General features: G+C 35.1%; 1 protein-coding gene across 9 annotated transcripts in view; it reads left to right on the top strand.

Annotated features, from left to right (window-relative positions):
- Positions 1–3,035: 3,035 nt before the first annotated feature.
- LOC109619606 (Tripartite motif-containing protein 2) overlaps positions 3,036–16,276 on the top strand; it is a 104,380-nt gene continuing 91,139 nt past the window's right edge. For 2 of the 9 annotated variants that reach the window (XM_066075606.1, XM_066075612.1), the window contains exons 1-3: positions 3,052–3,268; positions 5,921–6,037; positions 6,161–6,215. The gene's annotated coding sequence lies outside the window, so the exon portion shown is untranslated. The other 7 variants (XR_010710880.1, XR_010710879.1, XR_010710881.1 and 4 more) reach the window with 7 other exon arrangements.

Genomic DNA, 16,276 nt, shown 5'->3' with positions numbered 1-16,276 from the left:
TAGTCAGATTTAGTACGAACAATTTAGATATTTTTGTAGTCGTATGTATTCCTACGCCAGAGTTCTATATAATCTCGTTCAACTAGACGCTCGGCTGTCTCCGTAAGTCTCCGACAAGAGTCTCTCTTGGTAGTCGGAGAGCCGAGCGTCTGGTTGAACGAGATAAGAGTTCAATATGGCTTGGATCCAGACTTGTGTACAATTTTTAGAAATATTTCGATTACTGATACATAGTTTGATGGAATTGATTCTACCTTTAGATATTACACAACATCATTCATATGCATGGGGTTTTCTCAAAATTCTTGTCGGAAAAGTTCGAGAATTATATAAAAAAAATTGCGTAATTCAAATACAGATTAGAAACCACTTACCATGCAAAATAACGTATTGTTGATTTTAAAATTAATAATAATCGATAAAATCAACTCCCGTCAATGCCTCAGTACTTGGATTATGGCTTGTTGTTTTGTGTGTTGTCATAGTTACGATTTCCCCTACTTTCAGGTCGGTGCGATCACAACGTTAACCCTAACTGACTCAGTGCTACGTCTGAGGGTTCGCTTTCAATGAATATTAGCGCGCCTCGTATAATCCTATTGACAGCGTTTGGAATCAAGGGCAAATTATCCAGTCTAGATGCGGTATTCTCGTTCAACCAGACGCTCGTTTGTCTCCGTAGATATGGAATGAGAGTACCAAACCCCCGGATGTTTACATCAGAGAAAAAGTTATAGAACGTTGTAATAAGGAATGAATGGGTAGGCGTTAGGCGATTGGCTGAATTCAGGTATGTGACAATTCTCATTTTGTAGTAAAATTATTAGTTTTTAAAATAAATGATGGAATGGGGGAATATTTTAAAGAATATAGCAACACTAGGAAAAATTGTAGGGGTGGGGGTTGATTTTTTATGAAGAGTGACATTTACTGCCGATCGCTGTAAGTTGTAAACAACTGCAAATTTGACCTATAAACGCCACGGGACCCTATATTTTTTTGTCATTTCCTGAAAGGTCTTGAATTGAAGTTTCAAATGATACCAAAGATTTGATTGAAACTATTATAGTAAAGTACTGAGAGGTCATAACATTTGTATGGAGTTCTATGGGAAAATAATTGGTAGGCTTTTACCATATACAGAGACAACCAAGCGTCTGGTTGACGAAGACAGCCGAGCGTCTGGTTGAACGAGACTATTAGGACATTCCAAGTGTTTTCTATGTTTAGCGTCCGCGGACGGATTGCTTTTGAGATGTAAAAATAAAAAAAACAACACACACTTGTTGTTCATCAAATTAGATCGCTTTTTCATATGTCGGGCTCAGGATTGGATTTTTAAATCCAGATCAGAAATCAAATATAACAACATTCAAAATGGACATCATATAGTTGGTATTTGTAATTTGTGTTACAAAATGAAGAAAATACTTCAAAATATATAACAAGTTTTATTTCGTTAAACTTTTAAAGTTGTGTTTTTTTCTAAGATTTGTGGGTTTTTTTTCTAGTAGAAAGATAGGTTTTTGAGTTTTGAGGGGACGCTAAACAAAGAAAAAATTTGCAATATCCTAAGATGTTGGATTAATGACCCATCTAACTGTTGTACATGAGGAATACCTGTTTTAATGATACTGTGTTGTGGTTAATAAATATATAAATTTGTGAATGTAAACAATAGGTCAGAGAGGGGACCCCGCCACACCAGTAACAACGTTACGAACAAAAAGAGGCGCTGCTTTCAAGACTCATGGGCGGATCCAGAATTTGAAGTTAGAGGTGGCGCCAGTTTTAAGCAGGGGGTCTTGGGGCAAAGCCCCCGAAAGCTGCTGAATTCTAGAGATTTTGTAGAGTAAAACTGAAGTCTTCATATTTAGACTATTGTGATATTTCTTCTCGCGATAATATTTAAAAAAGTAATAAAATCATTAATGATTTTAAAGGTTTGTAGATTTAAGACCTGTAGAAATCCCATCAAAACCATTTGCCTTGCAGAAATATTAGAAACGTTTCCTTTTTTTTTTATGAATGGCTGTTATTTAATCGGTATAAAAATTCTACTTCAATGGGACGATGAAAATGATATTCAAAAAAGATATCGATGTATCATAATAAACATGGAAGAGTCGTTAAAAACACAAGTATAACCAATTATTTAAAGATGGATGACTGATCACATTTGAACCTATGGAGAGCGTAGATAAAAGAGGCTTTCTATTGTAACGGGGCGGTCAAGGGGTTTAGTCCCGTACATAGGTGTGATCCGAGTTCAAAAGGATAACGAGTGTATATTCAGTGTTTAAAAACAATTTTATTCTGTAATAAATAACAGACATAAATAAATATAAACGTAAGCTAAAGAGGTATGGAACGGTATCATATGAAAATCCAAGGGAGTGTGATATTTACCGTTAATAAAAGTTGAATATGAAATTTAGCCCCAGTCCCCGTCAGTACGCGTCTGTATCTGGTCTTTGAAAATTAAAGACTGAATTAATGCACCCCGATCCGTCGGGCTCTATACAGACCCGGCACGCGCATGCCACGCCCGGTTGGGTCTAAGGAAAATAACTCTAAGATAAAAATAAGGAAAAACCCATCACACTATATATGTACGTTACATCATGGGTTTTCTTCATACTACGCCGTTGAAATCATGTAGAGAAATCCCATGAATGTCCAAAAAGTTGATAATTAAAACGAATCGCAAGTCATACATTTTCTTTCTCAGAAGGAGTATGGTTTAAATTAATTTTGACAGTTTAAGGGGGTGCCTCGGGTGCGCCCCTCCCATTGAATCCGCCACTGGTACTTTCAATACTTTGATTCCTATTTAGAATTTTCTGCCTAGCACCCCCCCCCCACCCACCAAAAAAAAAACAATCAGAAAGAAATGTTTAAATAAAAATGCTATATACGTACCTCCTTTAAAGTGAACGAACGTGTGCAGGTTTCAGTACTTTGATTTTTTGCGTGCTGTACAAAACTTTTTTTTTAAGTAGGAAAGTATAGAACTAAAAATATAAATAAATTGCACCTGAGACTTTATTCAATTAAAGTGATTTGATTCTCGAATATAACGCGGAATATAATTCGAAATCATTAATTCAACATTGTTCGAAAATACACGAGCGGTTCTAGGGGTTTCTGGTGTTTCGCGTCATTAGCCATTACCGCATTCTTGTGAAGTCACGTGATTTAGCCAAGTCGTCGCTGTTCGTCTGACCGTCTGTTCATCATGATCGTTGATTAGCCCGAGAACGTTATTGTAAGTTTTTGTCTTTGTTTATTATTTTACTTATATACTTATCATTACACCTCTATTTCACTGATTGTCTCGTGATGTTTGGCCCAAAGAGCCATTTTTGTGGAGTTTCCGGTTGGCCTACAGAACACAGATATGCAGATGACTTTGTGTCTACAGAAGGAAGCGGGTATTCCCTAATTTTTCAAATGACGGAAACTACCGATATAACATTTGATTAATACGCTAGAATCTACGGACATGACCCTCTGATGTTTTACACATTTGTTTTACACAACAAAGTATATTTATTTATATCCACAGTGACAAACTTTCGGTTTTTAAAATCACTGCATAAAGAACGATAACTCTTCCAACCGTTTCATTTGGAGCGCATTTCAATTACAGCGTATTCAAAAAATGTAGCAACCAGTGGCGTAGCTAGGCCAGAAACGAAGTGCATGCTTAAAATTGCAGGGGGTGTGGGGGCCGCCATAAGGCCCCCAGTGGGTCCAGGGTGAATGCTTGTGAGGGCCCAGGGGGCGAAGGCCCCCGAAAGCTCATGGATTCTGACGATTTTTAACACTAAAAATCATCGCAGAAATTGAAAGGAATGCTCACTATTTAAGCATATTTTTAGGCAGTTAAAATTCTTTTTGTTATAGATTAGACATAAAAAAAAATCACAAAACTTATTAAAAGCTAAAATAAGAAAAAACTTTTGACGTTTGTTTTTGACCCACTCAAAGTTTTTATTTCTGAAGTTCATTTTCACCTAATTTATGGTAATGAATATCTTAATAAAGCTGTGATATTCTATGGGGGAAATTTAAAATGATGTGTATAACTAAGTTCAAATGCAAAATAAATCTTTGCTCAAAGAAGGACCGGGTGAAGGAAACGGGTTGATGGAATAACCAAGTATGGACCTTATAATTGAATTTTTTTTAAATTGTTTTTCGTTATTTATTTTTTTACTGAGTTTCTTCCCTTTTTTCCCCCAATTGATGTGCATGCTCAGGCATATAAGCATACATGGTAGCTACGCCACTGGCAACTATAAGAAAGCTACGCTTGAGTAATTGAAAATAGTGTGGGAAATGTGTTACGTCACAATACAGTTTCTACAATACAGTGATGTTTCTAATTCCCTGTCAGGTCAGACAGTTTTGTTGAATGATTATTTGCAAAATTGTAAAATATTTATTTTATATATCACCAGGTAAACAAGTGTGTGACCGTCAGTCAATATATCGGGTCTCAATAGCTCACCGTCAGTCAATATATCGGGTCTCAATAGCTCAGTGGTGTGACCGTCAGTCAATATATCGGGTCTCAATAGCTCAGTGGTGTGACCGTCAGTCAATATGTCGGGTCTCAATAGCTCAGTGGTGTGACCGTCAGTCAATATGTCGGGTCTCAATAGCTCAGTGGTGTGACCGTCAGTCAATATGTCGGGTCTCAATAGCTCAGTGGTGTGACCGTCAGTCAATTTATCGGGTCTCAATAGCTCAGTGGTGTGACCGTCAGTCAATATTTTGGGTCTCAATAGCTCAGTGATTAAAGCGCTGGCACGGTACGCCAGAGGCCATGGGTTCGAGTTCTGGTCGAGACTTGACTCTTTACCACATGTAACACAGAGTTGGCAAAATAACCTGTAAATTCATCAGACACTGTGGCCTGTAAATTTTCAAGATTTGCATAATAGTAACCTATGTAAAAGAATAATTTTTAAAAAATTAAATATTAGGGTTAATGTGAGTAATATTAGCTGAATAAATTCTTCCATACCATGAGCACTGCCATATTGGCTGCCGTTTTGTTTGACAAAGTTAACTCAATTGTTAAATGGTTGTCGTTCATCGGTGACCGTGTTTCATACCATTTTTAAAATGCCTCCGAACTTGTAACGTATGTCTTGTTTGATTGATTGTGCTGGATTCAAAATACCATCAATTTTCCCACTTGGTGACAGTCTTGTTTTTGTCAGCAGCCTGCTAAATCCAGACACCAGTTGCTTTGCCGGCATCAAAGTCATGCCGCCGAAACTCCCACGCAGTACGACAGTAGTAGAGCTGGCTAGGTCGCTTTGCTGGCATCAAAGAAATGCCGCTATCTTAACAACAAGTATTCATTCACATAGATTTAAGCTAAAAAATAAAATTTGTGTGTTTCCGGTTTCCCGACCGACCCTATTTTTTATGCGCCGACCTTAACACTTTTTATTCCAAATCCAGATTACCAACCGTAATCGGTTTAAACAATAGAGTCTTTACAAATCAGAGTTCAGAATCACAAAACATATGTTTCAGGTGAACTGACCTGCAATTTGAGCAACTCCTTCAGTTTGATTAATTAGTGAGTGTAAATATGTTGAGCACTTATCATTATGAACAGTTGTTCAGTTGACATATAACATGTATAAGTGAATGGATGTGCAATATTTTTCAGCTATTGATACTCGATCATAACTTTTACATCAACTGCTAAATAATCATGATAATGAAAGTTGCATGTTGAAGATGAGCGAAAATCTTTATCTCTAAAGTGCTTGATTCCTAATTTCGTAACCCGGACTGTAATTGTTTACCTTCAATTATTTTATGCTGATCAAATACAGAAAGGCCCATTGTTTGTGATCAATGTATTTATAAAGTTTTGTCTGCTTCATTACAGTGTGACATGAAACTTATAGGAGTGACCGGGAATCGGAGACGACCGGGAATCGGAGACTTCACTGTGTTAACTCATCTTCACTGTATTGGCTTGTCTTCAACATAGCGTTTTTATGTGGTATTAATTTTGCTCTACATCAATCTCGTAAACTTATTAAAAAAGACAATAGGTTTTGCAACTTGAACATGTATTAAGAAAATAACAGTATACTCATGATAATAGTTTGAGGTCTCTTTACAGGTTCCTTGTGTATCAATCAAGAGTGGACTGATGGAGCAAAGAAAGAGTTTATGTGGTATAGTATTCAAGTAATATCACTATGTTTGTGTAGCTATATAGTATTCATGTAATATCACTATGTTTGTGTAGCTATATAGTATTCATGTAATATCACTATGTTTGTGTAGAGCTCTATACTTTGCATTTTTAGGTCACCTGAGTCATTCAGGAGACCCATTGCGATCACAAGTTCGTTGTCGTGTGTCATTCATATACATTTTAGTATACATCTCTTAAATGGGTATGAGGGCAGTAGTCATTGTGTTAGTCTTGGGATAAGAACTGTTCTTCATATTTAAATTTCACAATTGAAAAGTGTTGCATCAAATCGTGTGAGTATATAATAATGAATGCCAAATTTTAATTTAGTTTACATCTGTTCATAAAAAAGCAAGATTTTGAAATCCATGAGATGGTCTATTAATTTCTTGGAATTAATTAAGAATGTACAGTATTTGGATTGAACTTAAGGACAATATCATCTTAAATGTTTATGTAAATACATTCATGAATCAATATTGGCCTTTATTACTTATCTGAGTTTGAAAAAATGGAAATTGATACGATATTGTCACTGAAATATTTATCTAAACTATACCAGTTTGTAATATTCTGTGGTCTCTTTACAGGTTCCTTGTGTAACGGGATGCAGTAGACTGATTGACCAAAGAAAGAATATATGTGGTATAGTAGTCATGTATTGTTACTATTACATGTATTATGTAGCTAAACTGTATTTCTAGGTCACCTGAGTCATTTAGGAGACTTATTGCTATCACTAGTTCGTTGTCGTGTGTCATTCATAGACATTATGGTATACATCTCTTAAATGGGTATGAGGGCAGTAGTCATTGTGTTAGTCCATGGGTAAGAACTGTTGCCCGAGAGCATAGGTCGAGGACATCAATTTCTTACCAAGGAACTGACACTATAACTATTGCCCTCATTCCCATCATTTTGAATGATGACTGATTTGTTAAACAAGGAAAAACATCCTTGTGGTAATGTCAGGGCAGGGATATTGTCTAATTATCTGCCCCTGGGGACTTTCAAATAACCAGGGTAGGGGGATAACCAATTATATGTCATAAGCCAGTTATTGATATCAATGTATAGTATATATCGTTTTGAAAGTTCCCATTATACGTATACATGTATTTGATAATTAGGTGTGAATTGTGTTTTGATAAAGTTATAGTCTGTTCTCAACCTGGGGTAAAGAAAAACTGCATTTACATGTATTTTGATATGTTTTACAGTGCTACTGTTGTGGCAAGCGCAGCAAGAATTGCACATACCTTGCATCATTGTCAAGATCGTGTTATTTAGGTATCAACGGACGTCAGACGTCAAAGAATTTGATTGAGAGAGAGGGAGAGAGAGAGAGAGAGAGAGAGAGAGAGAGAGAGGGTCTCTGTTTGTAGGTGTGTAATTCCTCACTTTCAAATTTAATGGTTTGACTATATGCAGTATCTGCATCAAATTTTTTTGACTGTTCATTTTTTCCCTTTATTCTTTTTTATTTAGTTCAAAATGTCTTACATGCATGCACAGTTAGCTTAAACTGATTGGATCGATATGACAGTAAAGTATGGCCCTTGCTAGTATATATTTATATAATCTCTATATAAAAACAAAAAAAAAACAAATCATATTTCATTGAGGCAGGTATCGCAGTCTATACTGATAAAGTTTGTTCACGCATTATGTAAAGATGTTTGATCCACTTCTAAGAGTACATGTTTAATGGAGAAAGTCAGAGATAGTGAGACATAGAGAGCCAGAGTACATGATGGTCAGGAAAGAGAATTAGAGAAAGGAAGAGAGAAAAAGAAATTACATATTTTGGAGAGAGAGAGAGAGAGAGAGAGAGAGAGAGAGAGAGAGAGAGAAAAGTACATGTTAAACAGTGAATGTTAGAGAAAAGAGAGAGAGAAAGATGAAAGAGAGAAAGAGAAGGTTGGAGATAGAGAGACAAAGAGAGCAAGAGTACACATTGCTCAGGAAAGGGAATTAAAGAAAGAAAGAGAGAAAAAGAAAAAACATTTTGGAGAGAGAGAGAGTACATGAATATTTGCAGTTTTTGAAATGGAAATTGGTATACATGTTTATCATGATAATATCTAGGTCAAGTTCAATATTGGGTACGATCGAGCAATTTTCAACAGAGTAATGGCCCTTGAACAAAGAACAATTCCAGTTATTAGCTCACCTGAGCTAAAAGCTCAAGTGAGCTTTTCTGATCACTTTTTGTCCGGTGTCCGTCTGTCTGTTTGTCCATCCGTCTGTCTGTCTGTAAACTTTTTACATTTTTTTTTTTGACATCTTCTCCGGAACCACTTGGCCAATTTCAACCAAACTTGGCACAAAACATCATTGGGTTAAGGGGATTCAAGTTTGTTAAAATAAAGGGGCATACCATATTTTAAGGGGAAATAATTAAGATTTATTGAAATTGTGAAGATATTTTTTTAAAAATTCACTTCTAAAAAACCAATAGGCCAGAAAAGCTGAAACTTGTGTGGGAGCATCCTCAGATAGTGTAGATTCAAGTTTGTTCAGATCATAGTGCCCGGGGTAAGATGGGGCCAGGATGGGGAGGTTAACGTTTTACGTAGAAATACATAGAGTTAATTTTTGAAAATCTTCTACTAAAAAGGAATTAGGTCAGAAAAGCTTAAACTTGCATGGAAGCATCCTCAAACAGTGCAGATTCAAGTTTACTCAAATAATGGTCCCTGGGGGTAAGGTGGGGCCACAATGGAGGGGGGGGGGGTCAACGTTTTACTTAGGAATATATAGAGAACTTTAATTTCAAATCTTCTACTCAGAACACGACTGGCCAGATAAGCTGTGACTTGTGTGAAGTATCATCAGGTAGGGTATATTCAAGTTTGGTCAGATTATGATCCCTTGGGGTAGGGTAGGGGCAAAATGGGGACCGGTTAAATCTTTACAAAGGAATATATTGTAAAAAATCTTTTTCTTAAAAGAAACATTTTCTTAGAAAAAGTGCAACATTAGTGGAAACAACCTTAGATAGTGCAGATTCAAATTTGTCAAAATCGTTTTTAGCTCACCTGAGCTGAAAGCTCAAGTGAGCTATTCTGATCACTTTTTGTCCGTCGTCCGTCTGTCCGTCCGTCCGTCCGTCCGTCCGTCTGTCCGTCTGTAAACTTTTTACATTTTGAACTTCTTCTCTAAAACCGCTTATCCAATTTCAACCAAATTTGGCACAAAGCATCCTTATGGGAGGGCGAATATAAATTGCAGAAATAAAAGTCCGATCTGTATTCAAAGCGGAGAAAACCTTGAAACTGTAGAAAAAGGGGGGTGCATTTTTAAAAATCTTCTTCTCAAGAACTACTGATTCCAATTCAACGTAGTTTAGCATAAATTATCCTTATGGGAAGGAAAATATAAATTGCAAAAATTAAGGTCTAATTCTGTTTCAAATCTGAGTTATTACGAAAATAATAATAAAGGAAAGGCGTGTTTCAATCAGTTTAATAGCCTCGGATTCGGCATCCGGTAAAATGGGTAGACAAGACTTGGCCTGGGCAAAACAAAAGATAAGCAGTTATTAATCTGCCAATCTCATTAAAATTTCAGGATATTTGATGGACCAGTATATTTGTATTTGCTGTAAATATTGCTGCAAAATAATGCGTATTTGGAATTGACGATTGCCGATCTGCCTTGGCTTTTATTTTGCCACGGCCCGGTTTTGCTTACCCATTTTACCAAGACTCGTATTCCATACTTCTAAAACGAGGTTCTTTGTTTAAAGCAGCCATGACATTATACGAAAAAGGGTCGATCTGACTATGATGAATTTGCTTGTTGTGCAACAGTTCGCGTATGAAGGGAAATTTTTGAAACATGAAAAATATATTGGTGCCGATTTTGTGAAGTAAATTGAGGCTAAATATTTCAATGCGTTGACAGTTTTCACACATGACGTTGATGTTAGCTTGTTCTGATTTTCGTTTCGTTTTCATTATTTATGCTTTGTAACCTGGAAACTGTCGTCTGTATTTCGTGATTTTTACGTATCAAATCAAACAGAGACTTCGGTAAATCAAACAGTTACGTTAACTGTTTACCTGCGCAAATTAAGCAAAATCTGATGTAGGAGTACTGAAATACAATTCATTCTATCGGTAATTCGGCATTATTTTTTGCGTAATGGTAGATTGATGCAATAGGTTTTTGTTGAGATGCTCGGCATTTTCTCTAGTTTATTCAGTTTAAATAGAGTTTGATATCGCTTACGGAAATATGTAGGTATATACATGTATATATATGATTCATTTCGAAAAAATAAATTGTGTTCTTTATTTGTTATACATGTAGTGCATGTTTCTTGTGTTTAATTGTTAACAATTTCTATTTACTAACCATTTTTGAGTGTTTGCTTCGAATTATAAGCAATATACAGAGATTTGCTAACAATTCTATGTTTGTCACAGATCTTAAAAGCTAAAGATTAAATCAAAGTACTGATAGTACTGAAAAGCGCTAACCCAGCTTCTGTATGTATATAACAGATATATGTATATAGCATTTCAGCTTCTGTATACGCACTATATTTCCTCATCACTGCATGACAGAACGCAATGATGTATGTAAGCCCCGTACATTAATTTCACAATAACCCGTAAATTAGATTCACAATAGCCCGTGCAGTTATGTGCATAAACCCCTGAAACTGGTTCCCTAACCAGTTTAAATGATGTATACTTTTGCTTAGAGGGGGCGGTTATTCGATGCACCGGAAGTTGAAGTCTAACGACAATAAAGGGCTGAGCTATGCTTAGCGCTTTAAAAAGTAAAAAAATTGTCAATATTTATTACGAAAATTTTCAAAATCTGGTTCTTCCAGAAACCAACTTATTGAATTGTAAACTTAACCTTTTTAGCTCACCCGAGAATGGGGCCACAATGGGGGGTCGAAGTTTAACAAATGAATAGAGTAAATCTTTAGAAATCCTCTTCTCAGAAACTAATTGGCCAGGAAAGCTGAAACTTGTGTGGAAGCATCCTCAGGTAGTGTAGATTCAAAGATGTGAAAATCATGACCCCTGGGGATAGGGTGGGGCCACAATGGAGGGTCGAAGTTTAACATATGAATATAAAAAGTAAATCTTTAAAAATCTTCTTCTCAGAAACTAATTGGCCAGGAAAGCTGACACTTGTGTGGATGCATCCTTATGTAGTGAAGATTCAAAGTTGTGAAAATCATGACCCCTGGGGGTAGGTTGGGGCCACAATGGGGGATTGAAGTTAAACATGATTATATACAGTAAATCTTTAAAAATCTTCTTCTCAGAAACTAATTAGCCAGGAAAGCTAAAACATGTGTGGAAGCATCCTCAGTTAGTGTAGATTCAAATTTGTGAAAAGCATGACCCCTGGGGGTAGGTTTGGGCCACAATGGGAGGTCGATGTTTTACATAGGAATAAACAGAGTCATCTTTAAAAATCTTTTTCTCAGAAACTAATCAGCCAGGAAAGCTGGAACTTGTGTGAAAGCATCCTCAGGTAGTGTAGATTCAAAGTTGTGAAAATAATGATCCCCAGGGGTAGGGTGGGGCCACAATGGGGGGGGGGGTCAAAGTTTAACAAAGGAATTTATAGGGTAAATCTTTAAAAATCTTCTCAGAAACTAATCAGCCAGATGATTCTTTATAATTGTTAAGACTTTGGCCCCAGGACAATTCTTTGGCCTCACGAGAAGGTTGAGAGTTTACTGTACGTTTACATCCCATATATAAACTATTGTTAGGGATCTTTTTGAGAACTGCAATACTCAACACATGATATGACCATAAAATCATCCTGTTAGAAAAGGGACTAATGATTATAAACATAAGAATATCCAGGGGAAAATGGATTTTATTTATACAGGATTTACATGAATTATTGTATATTGTCCAGATAGTTTGTATTATGACTCCATTGAGCTGATTTTATCATACCTATTGTTCCTCAGGTGAGCGATGTGGCCCATGGGCCTCTTGTTTTCAGGAGTAGGATGGAGCCACATGGGGTGAGGGGGGTCCAATTTTACAGAGGAAAACATTTTAAATTCACCAAAACTCAAATGTTATAATATATGGTTATACTTATTATATGCAAGCATTTTGACATATTTTTGATTTTTAGGCGGAAGCGCCTATTGCAATTGCTTTCATGACCTTCTACGTCACAGGTCAAATTCCTGCCCTTTTTCATGGTAGCTCTATCTGATGTTATTTAAACTAAGGGCATACAACTCTCTACACCCCCCCCCCCCTTCACCGTTCAATCCCCGTTTGAACATTGTTTTGAGGAAAAGAATTTTTCTGGCATAATTTTTTACTCTATCCGTTCATAAATATCCATTGAATATGCCCAATAGCAAAGATACAAATGTAGCAAGTGTTACACGAATAAACAAAGGTTCAGCGTTTCTCAAGCACGGAGTCTGAAGTCTGCTCGTCGGAGATATACGGAGACAGCCGAGCGTCTGGTTGAACGAGACTAGTAGTTAAAATTACGAGGGAAAAAATAGTTCGATATAAAATTGGTTGTTTATGAGCAAAGAAAGAAAAATAACAGGAGCACGGTAATGAATGGTTTTTAAAAACAACTATTTGTATAATTCGATTTGAAAAAAAGATGATTAGAATGATACTTTGTCTGTGTGTAAATTATTTGTAAACATATAAACTTGCGCGTAGTAATATCACAAACGATTTTGCTGGATGCACTTCAAGTTGTATACAACCCGAAGAGCGTGATTTTTTTTGTCAACAAACCCAGGTTGAGAACAACAGGTGACCATCCATCGTCGACATACGCAAGGTAACTAACGTGCTATTCTCATTGTTTAAAATTTTGCCTCATTTTACAAATTTTTATGCTTCGATAATGGTGATATCGTTTTCTTGATCGAGAATCTGGTACTTACGTACATCAATTTTTTGACAAATTATTATTGTTTGTGTTAGGCTAACTTTTATATTGTTTTATAAATATAAGCATTCTTTGATAATTCTGAAATTGTGTCGGTCAGTTGTAGTAGAATCGCATAACGGAAGATACCGTTAGCGTACGTACATGTATGCCTTTGATATTTTGTGAAATCTCTGTACGATCTTTTGATCTAGGCCTAGCATTATTCATGTTCATAGGGTGATATTATACTCACTGCTACTGTATTGTGTTATAAAGTTTTAAGGTTTCATTTATTCATTTTGCTTACAGAAAGTTTCAAAATGACCTCATGAATATGCAAATGAATTTCCTTTGACAAAATCTCAGAATATATCTTTTATACAAGATACATTTTATTGGTTCATATAACAAGATATGATAGATATTGTAGATATATGAAGATATTTAATTCAATTAACATTGTAAAAATATTTGCCCAATTTACCTTTTTGCCTACTATATCTCAGAATCACATAATTATCATCAATAATATATAATGAAAGTGACTAAACTTTCCTGTGGAATTTTCTTTACATCATAATTTATTGGATATTTTTGATGACTGCTTTTGAATATATTCAATATATATGAGAACTTGGTCTTTGTCTTAGATATTTTACAATTTATGAGAACTTTGAATGAACACAATTTTGAAAACTTGGAGCACAACTATTGAGAACTTTGAATGAACACAATTTTGAAAACTTGGAGCACAACTATTAAGAACTTTGAATGAATACAATTTTGAGAACTTGGAGGGGCGCCTGTAAAGTGCGAAACGAAATCGAAACGAAACGAAACCAATCGAAACGAAACGAAACCAATCGAAACGAAACGAAACCAATCGAAACGAAACGAAACTAAACGAAACCAATCGAAACGAAACGATATCAATCGAAACGAAACGAAATCAAACGAAACGAAACCAAAAATCGAAACGAAACGAAACGGAATTTAAACAAAACTAATATCAATTTTGACTACATAACAGTGAAAATAAATTCATTGAAATAAATTTTTGAACCATAAAATATAATTATACCTGTATGTTTCAGATTGGCGCTGTAAATTTTTATGCCGATTATCCGAAATTTGCAAAAATTATTTAATTATGTAAATAAGCGATGTACATTCCTATACCTTTTAATGTTTTTAATTTGTTTCATTTAATGATATTCAGACGTTTAGAGAGAGAGAGAGAGAGAGAGAGAGAGAGAGAGAGAGAGAGAGATGCCTTAAAACTTATCAGCGACATCACATAGCAAAGTATATATAAACGCAAGTTTTGGAAGAGAGAGATAGAGATATGATGATGATACTGAAGGGGACATTCTAACAACAATTTTCTTTCTATCGATTTGAAATATTGTAAAAATGAAACTATCGAATACAATGTGATTTATAGCATACTGGTTGGTTACCAGTATAATATATATATACATATATATATATTACTTATAATAAGAAAGTATAGCATGAATTTGGACGTCGTAATTTTACAAAATTAAAGTGCAATATAAAGAGGTTTTTTACCTGTTTTTTTTTACCTTAAATCAAACATGATCTCCTCTTTCTCTCCCTTTCACACGCACGCACAATGTATTTGAATCATTTTTACAATATTTCATATCGATATAAAAAAAATCGCGTAGTTGGAATGTCTCCGTAAATACTGTAAACGCACTCTATTTAGGGTGTACAATATTTGGCGGAATATACTTTTTCAACAAGTTAGCATGGATTTGATTTAGCGCATTTCTGAATTTACCTTTTTATCTACTTACATATTTTACATTTGGCAATGTACTTGATTTTGCGGACGCCGTTTTCCGCCTAAAACGCAAAATAGAATACATAGCCAAAGGGGTAAACAGTTTTATAATACGTTTACAGTATAATCATCTTTATATTGCAAGTTGATTTTGTCAAATAACGACGTCCAAATTCATGCTATACATATAACAACAATTCTTATTATATGTTAGAAACTGGTAACCAACCAGTATGCTCTAAATCACATTGTATTCGATCGTTTCGTTTTTACAATATTTCAAATCAACAGAAAGAAAATTGATGTTAGAATGTACCCTTTAGTATCATCCTCATATCTCTATCTCTCTCTTTCTTTCATTCTCTCTCCCAAACTTGCGTATATACTTTGCTATGTGATGTCGCTGATAAGTTTTAAGGCATCTCTCTCTCTCTCTCTTCTCTCTCTCTCTAAACGTCTGAATATCATTTTCATCATTTAATGAAACAAATTAGAAACATTAAAAGGTATAGGAATGCACATCACTTATTTACATTATTATATAGTTTTTGCAAATTTCGGATAATCGGCTTAAAAATTTACAGCGCCAATCTGAAACATACAGGTATAGTTATATTTTATGGTTCAAAAATTTATTTCAATGAATTTATTTTCACCAACCAGTATGCTCTAAATCACATTGTATTCGATCGTTTCGTTTTTACAATATTTCAAATCAACAGAAAGAAAATTGATGTTAGAATGTACCCTTTAGTATCATCCTCATATCTCTATCTCTCTCTTTCTTTCATTCTCTCTCCCAAACTTGCGTATATACTTTGCTATGTGATGTCGCTGATAAGTTTTAAGGCATCTCTCTCTCTCTCTCTCTTCTCTCTCTCTCTCTCTCTCTCTCTAAACGTCTGAATATCATTTTCATCATTTAATGAAACAAATTAGAAACATTAAAAGGTATAGGAATGCACATCACTTATTTACATTATTATATAGTTTTTGCAAATTTCGGATAATCGGCTTAAAAATTTACAGCGCCAATCTGAAACATACCGGTATAGTTATATTTTATGGTTCAAAAATTTATTTCAATGAATTTATTTTCACTTTTATGTAGTCAAAATTGATATTAGTTTTGTTTAAATTCCGTTTCGTTTCGTTTCGATTTTTGGTTTCGTTTCGTTTGATTTCGTTTCGTTTCGATTGATTTCGTTTCGTTTCGATTGGTTTCGTTTCGTTTCGTTTCGTTTCGATTTCGTTTCGCACTTTACAGGCGCCCAACTTGGAGAACAATTATTGAGAACTTTGAATAAATACAATTTTGAGAACTT

The sequence above is a fragment of the Magallana gigas genome, chromosome 1, assembly GCF_963853765.1.
Source record: "Magallana gigas chromosome 1, xbMagGiga1.1, whole genome shotgun sequence".
In the NCBI taxonomy this organism is placed as follows: Eukaryota; Metazoa; Mollusca; class Bivalvia; order Ostreida; family Ostreidae; genus Magallana; species Magallana gigas.
This window is presented reverse-complemented; position numbering and strand designations above follow the sequence as displayed.